Source organism: Pezoporus occidentalis, unplaced genomic scaffold, assembly GCF_034315485.1.
Source record: "Pezoporus occidentalis ecotype Australia unplaced genomic scaffold, CSIRO_AGI_Poc_V1 ctg67, whole genome shotgun sequence".
Lineage (NCBI taxonomy): Eukaryota > Metazoa > Chordata > Aves > Psittaciformes > Psittacidae > Pezoporus > Pezoporus occidentalis.
The window spans coordinates 2,037,418-2,046,061 of NW_026916019.1; the positions used below are offsets into that span (position 1 = coordinate 2,037,418).

Below are 8,644 nucleotides of genomic sequence, written 5' to 3' on the forward strand. Positions count from 1 at the left end.
ACAGAAAGAGATTGAAGAAGATGACTCTCTGGAGAAAGGCCCTTGTCAGAAATTTTAGAAAGCAAGAAAAAGAAAGGCAGATTTTTGTTTTCTTGTTTTCAAGTCAATTTTGAAACGGAGTGTAGCTCTGTAGGGAAGAGAATTGTTCCCTGGGGGAATTAGGGAAGTTGTAGAGTTCAAACAGAATGAAGAAAAAGGGTAAAATGGATATTTTTCCTCTAGAGGATTGCTCTCAGTAGTTGGTGTCTCTGGAATCAAGGCAGAAATTATTAAAAAATAATAATAATAATTAAAAAAAGCCCTCCACCTATAAATTCTTAAATAGTACCAAAAAAAAAAAAAAAGAAAAAAGAAAAAGTAATTAGAAAGGTTCAAGTATTTGGCAGTGAAATTTCTGGACGTTTGGACTAGCCTCATCATCTAATATTTCATGACAAATCTGGGGAGCACATAGGAATAAAATCTCCTTGAGGGGATGCTTCTTCCTTCTACACACCTTGCCTCATCATCCATCAGTTTGCTTATTTGGTCTCTGAACATTTCCTGTCCCCACAGAAAAACTCTGCAAGGTCATGTAATTGGCTGGTATCCTAGTATGTGCATATTCTATCTAGCATAACAGGGCTGATTTAAGGCTGGATGGCAGTGTCCAGGTGGTATTCTCCTACTTACTGCATAACACCGCAAAGTACAGAGCTTGTAGCTCTGCCCTTAACTGGAAGTGGCATGTTCAGAAACACTGGCGGTTCTGTAAAGTCTTGCTGTCTTTAACGTTCAGGTCTCCTGAAATGGCAGGCATTTGCCTTTCATTCCCCCCCCCCCCCCCCCCGTCCTTTCTTTATATGTCTCTCCCCAAATAAAATCTTCACAGAAAAAAAAACAAAACAAAACATCAGCTGGGAGCAGGTGGTTTTAAGGAAAGCAAATTATGTTTTCTGCTTCCCTGGACTACCTCCTGCCCTGCACTATGGGAGAAATCCCAGAACGTGCATGCCAGATGCAGGGACCTTCCATCAGCCAGGGACATTTCTGAAGGAGAGCAGGTTGCTAAGAGTAGCAAGATGAAAGTTGAGTGGGCTAACTTGAATTTAATAAGATATACTGCACCCTAGATTGTTGCCATGTTGGTTTAATGGCGCTCTGAGCAGAGAGCTCCAAAATCTCATTGAAGCAGCTTATGCCATTACAATGATTCATAGTTGCTTTCTTTTGACACCAAAGGAGGAAATGAAATGGGACTAAAAACATGTCATTATTCCTTCAGCTCCCCTTAATTTCTTTTACAACAAATCTTCAGTGCAGACAGTTCTCCAGACCAATTTCTACAGCCACACATTGAAAGGAACTGTAAGCAGACTCACAGAGACAGAATTGCTTTAATGGAAATACTGATTCTGAAGTCTCTGCTGAACAGTACATACCTTCAGTAATCTATGTGTCCTTAATGATATGCAGGCTTTGTCTGAGTTCCCATACAGACTCAGCATGGCCAATGTATCCCATTTGTACAGTACAGGGCCATACCCATTCTGAGCAGAACCTATATGCTGTGTTGAGTCTCTTGCGAAAGATGCCAATATCTAGGAAAGGACCCAACAACTTTTGTTTCCCCTGCAGCATCATCTCTCAGTCACAGCAGTGGCCAGGAGGAGAGCCGCATCCTGGACATTTTTGTACCATTCCCATAGGAATGTTCGCTGCTGACATGTCCTTGGGAGGGCCTGGAAATGCAGCCACGGCTGTCTTGTTCCAGGTGTCACAAGGGACTGTAACAGTGAGCAGGAGAAGGAAGGAAAAGACAAAATTTGAGATGGCCTTTCTACTTGAGGGTAGGGAATTTACCCTGTGTGCCGATTTGGTTTCTCTTTAAGAAAGTGATTTGTGATGTTGGGGAGCAGAAATACTACTTTCTCAGAAAGCAACAGTGGTTCAGAACAGCAGAAGAGAACTGAGACATTATCCTCAACAGCAGCTTTAGGACTGGGACACAGCAAGAGCTCTGGGGGCGGGGGGGAGGAATTGAGTTAGCTAAAGTTCCTTTCTGAAAGCACAGGTGGCAAATCAGCAGCTGGGGTACCTTTTGCAATTATAAGGTTTATTTTTACTCAGAAGAGATAAAATCAGTCACACGTCCAAAGGTCCACAGGGAGTCTGTACTTACAAAAAAAGCTGAACCCACATCAGCCTTCTGTTCTCCAACATACTTGTTATGTGGAGTCTTCCACCTGTACTCCTCAAAATGATTTGTACATGTTGATTCTCACAGCCCATCCACCAATGATGTGATAATATTATCCATCTAAGCATACATTTCCCATGCAACTACTTCAGCTCGCTGACTTGTTTATCAGAGAAACTCTCTGTGCTGGTGCTTGTTGATGCTTGCGACAGAATTTCATCACCTTTACTTGAGTATCACAAAAGGGTGGAGGTTTATCAGCCTTTCCTTTCCTGGCATGTGCTGGGAATTGCTTCTGGGGATGAATCTAAGCATGGCAGAAATAAGTAAGTTCTTTCTTAAGGCTCAAGATTTTGCTTTCATCTCTGCTCCAAAGGCTCTACCAAGCACCAGCCCAATTCCTCCCTAAATACCTAAAGTTTTCCACAAATATTTCTTCTGTGTGTATCATAAACCTGAACAACATTTAAGCTAAGTACTTGAACATGAATATGAAATTTGCTCTAGATCAAAGTCTTAAAGAGATCACGAATTTAGGGATTTTGTTTCTAGTGGAAGGCTTTTCTTGTATTATCAAATACATCATGAATAACATTGTTCCAAACAAAAGCATCAAAAGAAGCCCAGATAGCTCGATAAACTTGTTCTTGTTTATTATCTATTGCCCTACAGTTCAAAACTGATCCTGACACTAGCAATTTATGAGGGTGGATCCTGTGGCAACTTGGAGGTTTCAAGATCTTGAAATAGGCCAGCTCCAAGCCCTAACGAAACAGGCACATCTTGCGTGATCCAACTGACTGCAGTACAACTCTAGGGCTTGACATCTATGTTCAGACTTCTCTTCCAAAATCTATTTGCTTTAGAAGGTGGGATGTTGGGGAGGAGGGAGAGGAGCTATAAGAAACAAATGACTAACTGCAAGAAGCAGCAATTGGACTCAGCATGTTCTGCTAATATACACCTGATAAAAAAAAACATTTTTTCTCCTCACTGCAAGCAACCAGTTTTATTAACATTGAATGATAATGCAGAATGACTGTAGGGGAAAAATGTTTAAAATAATAAAAGAAACACTGCAGGTGAGCAAGATTGATTTTAATAAAAGCTACAGAGGAAATATATCTCTGGGACGTTTTCTCCCTGCTTCCTCTTTGGAGGGTAAGTTGTGCAGTCTGGCGTTGTCAGTCTTATCAGCAGGAGGCCAGTGATAGGATGAGCTGTGTGGCTGACAGGACTGAAGTCAAATCTCCAAGAGAAGTAGTGCAGTGCAGAATGGCCAATATTACAGATTGCATGGAGGAGAAAGGATACACCAGGGTTATTCAGATATCATTATACACAGCAAAAATAAACCCCAAAACAACAACAACCCACAAACAAATCAGAATGACGGCTCTGAAAAAAAAGCAGCAAGAACTGAACTCCACCATATTCAAACCATACTGAATCACAAAGAAAAAAGTATCACTAGCAACAGACACACATTACACCCCACGCTCTTTGAAGGGGTTAGATAGAGCTGCAAAGGGCTCATATTCTTGTAAAAAATACAAGTCACAGTGCCTGAAGATTACAACCAAGCTGAAAGTGAAGGAAGTCCAACACAATACCTTGTTGATATTTCATTCTTCAGTGACCGTGTAGCTCCCGCTCAGTGTTTACCTGTCCAAGATCTGGTAATGGGACTGTCACTCCCACAGTAATTACTCAGTCAAGTAACAGCTACACGGATGTGTAGCACATTGGATTTCACAGTTTGTGACATTTTTTTCCGGTAGGGTTAAAAATCAGAATTGATTATTAAAACTTTGAAGTCGTTTCTCTGCAACATGTTGTGCTAAGCCTGTTTTTTTTTTTTCTCCCACTTGTCTTCAGAAGCCATCTCCTCATGCCACTCACACTTCAGGATGGCAGCACACTACCTGCTGAGCTATGAAGTCCTATTATTCAGAAGAATTCTTACTGTAGTTTTTATCGGTGTTCTGCAGCACCTCATCTTATCTAATACTCTTCTTGCTGGAAAAAAGAGAACTTTAAGGCTTTCACAGCTTTGCAACTTTTGCAGGTTTGCCTACCCTCTTAGGCTTTAATGTTTTATCGAACTATAGCACGTTGTTTGAACCAACTAGGTGCTTTATCACAATCCCTACCACACAAGAACAAATCTGGGAAATGTCTGTCCTCAAAAGAGAGCAAGTGGGAAAAGTATTCTTTGATAGTGCATCCTGTGAAGATGCTCTTTTTGACAAATAAACATGAAGTGGCAGCAGAGATCCTCATTCCAGAAGACAGCTGCATCATATCTAATCAGTCTACTAGGCTGGACATTGGAATCATGGGCTCCCAAGGGCAGAACTGAGGGAAAAGTGCTCAATGCCAGCTTAGTCACCAAAAAAAACCCCAAATCAACCAACCAAATAAACAAACTAAAAAGTAAAGTTGATAGAGAGAGACCAAGAAGAAATGACAGCAGATTCAGATTTAGGGAAGGAGAGGGAGATAAACCCTATTTGCAAATGTTGATCACATTTGGTGATTAGCCTCTGCCAAGAAAAATGAAGGAGGGTCTTTTTTTTTTGGTAACTTTTCAATTCAAAACAAATCTGGATTTCTGCTTTGAAATAGGACTTTCTTTTTTTCTTCCTGTGGAAAAGAGAGATAAATAGAAAGACAATGGGAAAGGTCTAGCCTCAAATAGCAAATGAGAACACTTGGTGTCAGGCTGAATGCAATGTTTCAGTTCAATGTCTCCTGCCCCCACTTCCCTCTCCCCCTTTTATTTTAAATGGCATAGATAAAATGTTCTGGTTTGTTTTAAAACACATTTCTCCTGTTCAATTGTATGAATAAATAAGTAAATGAGCTGCTATTCACAAACCTGTGCTTAAGAGACCTAGAGCTGAGTTGATAGAACTGCTTCAAATGTACTCCAAAGACCACGGCTGAGAGCACTTACAGTTAATCCAGGGGTGATTTTACCTAGGGAAGAGTTGAGAAGAAGAGTGTAAGATGAAGGGGTGGAAAGAAATAACATTTCTTAGCCTTTCCTTGCCTTGCATGGGCAGCTGCCCAAGGCAGGTAATCCACTGCCCCATGGTAGAACATTTTCACAGGGACAACTAAGTAAATTCTCATGTGATGCACCTGTAAGTTGCCAGTACTTCCAGTTGTCTGGTGAGAACAGCTTTCACACTGCTAGTTTATGGTTTTCCCTCTCAGCAGGAACTTTGAATTTATCAGAACAGGCTGTTCTACATATATGGCTGACATTGCAATTTATTGTATCCCACACATTATACCCAAGCATATGTCCCTATGTGAAGTGCTGTTTTACTCATTCAGCATTCATGCGTGGATGATTTCTTGTGCCTAAAGTATTTAATCTAATAGGCACTTTTAGTATACACAACTACAGGCACTAAGATTAAGGATTTAAAATAGTAGACCAATATATTACATAAATGAAAATCTCTTTGGCACCCACAGATATAATATAGTATTTGGGCTTTCTGACCTTGAGTACAATTTCCATATACTCATAAAAAATTGATAGTGCTTCTCATTATCCATTCCCCTCTGCTCAGCCCACCCACTCTCCCCTCCTACATCACAGCCGCCACCTCCCATTACCCAGCCTTATGGTCACCTCCAGAGGTCTCTGGGCAACTGGTTCTGGTTCTGCAAGGAGGCTGCTGTGCTCTGTAATTATCAGGAGCATATCAGGGAGCACACCTCTTCACTTTCAGATTTCTTGTCACTTTCTTGCAACATGAGATGCAAAGAAAGCTTTCCACAGCTACATGTATCTTTAAGTGGTTTACAGCACATCACTAGGTTTCTGAGAAACCTGCTTCTCTGAGACATTAGTCAAGCAACAGCTCGGGTTCTATCCATTTTATTGTTCAGGCATCAGCACAATAGTTCATTCCTAGTATTTAGGGGGGGGAGGTTATTATTCCTGTTTTTAAAAAGGCTTATCCATTCTATGATTGAATTAATAACAGAAAAAGCTTTAATGGGGAATAATGTGTATCTAATTATTAATGTACTATAGAACTTAGCTTTTATATTGCAATTTATATTGCAATTACCTTCTTTGTGATATAAAGCAGAACAATACAGAGGAAGAACTTCTTTATTAATGCCTAATAGCATGGTAATTTAAAATATTCAAGTTTCCTTAATAAGGTGCTGTATGAATGTTACCTAATTTGACAAGATTAATTATACAATTAATTTGAGACTGCTCTCAATTAAATTAGTAAAAATTCTTAAGAATACAGGAACCTAACATGAAGTGAGATACCTATTAAACAGGATATTAATTAGACAGAGATGAAATAATGCATGCTTTGTTAATATAAAGGGCATTGAGGAGTTGGTAAAGATGTATTATTTCATTACTTTAATAAAATAAAGGTGGACCAGTCACAAAAAAAAAAATAAATAAATAAATAAGAGAATCCTTCAGAAGACTGTGTAATAGAAGTCAGTATTAGTTCTGCTACAAGGACTGAGGGGCCCGATTCTCACCTTAGGACAGATTTATTCCATGTTGTTCAATCCTGTAGAACTACTTCAGTTAATAGCCTGTTACTGCAGGCTAAATTCAAGTACTGTCCCAATGGAGCAGTGGGAGCAGGAGACAGAGGTCAGTCCTGGATTAGAAAATACGCACCAGTTAAATTTGTATATAAAGACAAAAAAGAACGATGTACCACAGCATCATAAATTCATAAAAGAAGACAAGTTAGAGTTCAGAATTCTAGGAGGGACCAAGGCAAATGGCAGGATCACAACCATGGACTTCAATAAGAGAGGACTTTTTTTCAGGGACCTGCTTGGAAGCATCCCATGGGAACAGTTCCAGGAGAGCTGACTGACTTTCAAGGATCACCTCCTCCAAGATCTAGAATGATCCATCCAGACCTGTGAGGCAAAGGAGGCCTTCATGGATGAACAAACTGCTCCTGACAAAACTCCAACATAAAAAAGGAAGCGTACAGGAGATAGAAAACATGGGTCAGCACCCAGGAGGAATAAAGACACTGTCCAAGTGTCGAGCAATGAGATTAGAAAGCCAAAGCCCATTGGGAGCTCAATCTGGCAAAGGACATGAAGGGCAAAAAAAAAGAGCTACTACAGGTACAACAGCAGCAACAGTAGCAAAAGGAAAATGCAAGTCTGCTGCTGAATGGGAATGCAAAAAGCCATGGAGAAGACCAAGGTCACCATGATTTTTCCATCTCTGTTTTTACTGGTAAGATCATCCTTCAGTATCTCAGGCACCAGAGGCCAAGGGGAAGGTCTGAAGCAAGGAAAATTTTCTCTTAGTGAAGGAGGTAAGAACGCAACAAACTGGACATAAACCAGCCCCTGGGATCTGATGGGAGACACTCAAACACTCAGGGAGCTGGCCAGCATCATTGTGATGCCAGTCTTGATTTTCTTTGAAAGACCATGGTAATCAGGGAAGGTTTCTGTCTTAAGTAAAAGGCAAAAATGGGTGCTAACTTTTCCAAAGGATGGATGACTTCTCTTCCTCATTCTGAGATGGCACAGACGTGGCTTCACCAATTCTTGCTAAGTCAGAGAACCTGTGTAGTCATTTTTTCCCACAGCACACATGCGTGAGCCTACTTTATTATGTGATCTAGAAAGCAGAAATCTTACACCAGCTGCACTTCTTCCCAGCTCCCTGTAACATCTTTGATACTAAGTTCTTTTTGTAACACGATAGTCTTTTAAACTCAGGCAGTGAAAAGTTACCTTTTGGACCAGCTCATTTTTCCCTGTGAAGCAAATCTTTTTAACTCTATAAGCATTTGTGAATTTTAAAAACTCATCTGCTCTGAGTCATCTGAATAGAAAGATAACTAGATCCCCTCACAGCGCCATTGTATTAATCCCAGAGAAGTCCTTGCGAGACAGAAAAATTGCTAAACACTTCTTCCTTTTAGGGAAACTGACTTCATGTGATCTGCCTGAGGTCAGAGAAGAAATCTGCAACTTCACACTAACTCAGTCCTGACAAGTGCTAGGCTGTCACCCACCACTTAGAGAGCTGCTCCTCTACTATCCACCAGTCTACATTTCCATCATGCTTAGCTTTTAAGAACAATAAAGTTCCTGAAAAACTTAATTTTACAGCACTCTTTAATGCAAATATAATCAAATTATATATACATCAAATCAAGAGTGGGATTCCTCTCAGCTAGCTTCAGACTTCGACAATGTGGACATCAACACCCAAGCTAGTCACCCTGTAACCCCTTTGTAGCTAAAGGAGAAAAGCAGACTCTGTTAGATATGAATCACCAGATCTATTTTAGATATTTGGTTTAGGAGGTCATGATTCATATTATGGAAGTGTCTAAATCTGTGTAGAAAGAGAGCCTAGCATGACTAGCTCAGATGAATTTAATTCCAAGGATCTCAGAAAAAAGTTGTAGTCATTTCATC

At 40.2% G+C, this 8,644-nt stretch overlaps 1 long non-coding RNA gene across 1 annotated transcript; it reads right to left on the reverse strand.

Moving 5' to 3' along the window:
• Window positions 1–3,258: 3,258 nt before the first annotated feature.
• Window positions 3,259–5,689, reverse strand: LOC134175184 (uncharacterized). The gene is made up of 2 exons (XR_009968915.1): window positions 5,061–5,689; window positions 3,259–4,122 (listed from the first exon to the last, which is right to left on the reverse strand). It is a non-coding gene; the product is annotated as an uncharacterized LOC134175184 (long non-coding RNA).
• Window positions 5,690–8,644: the final 2,955 nt, after the last annotated feature.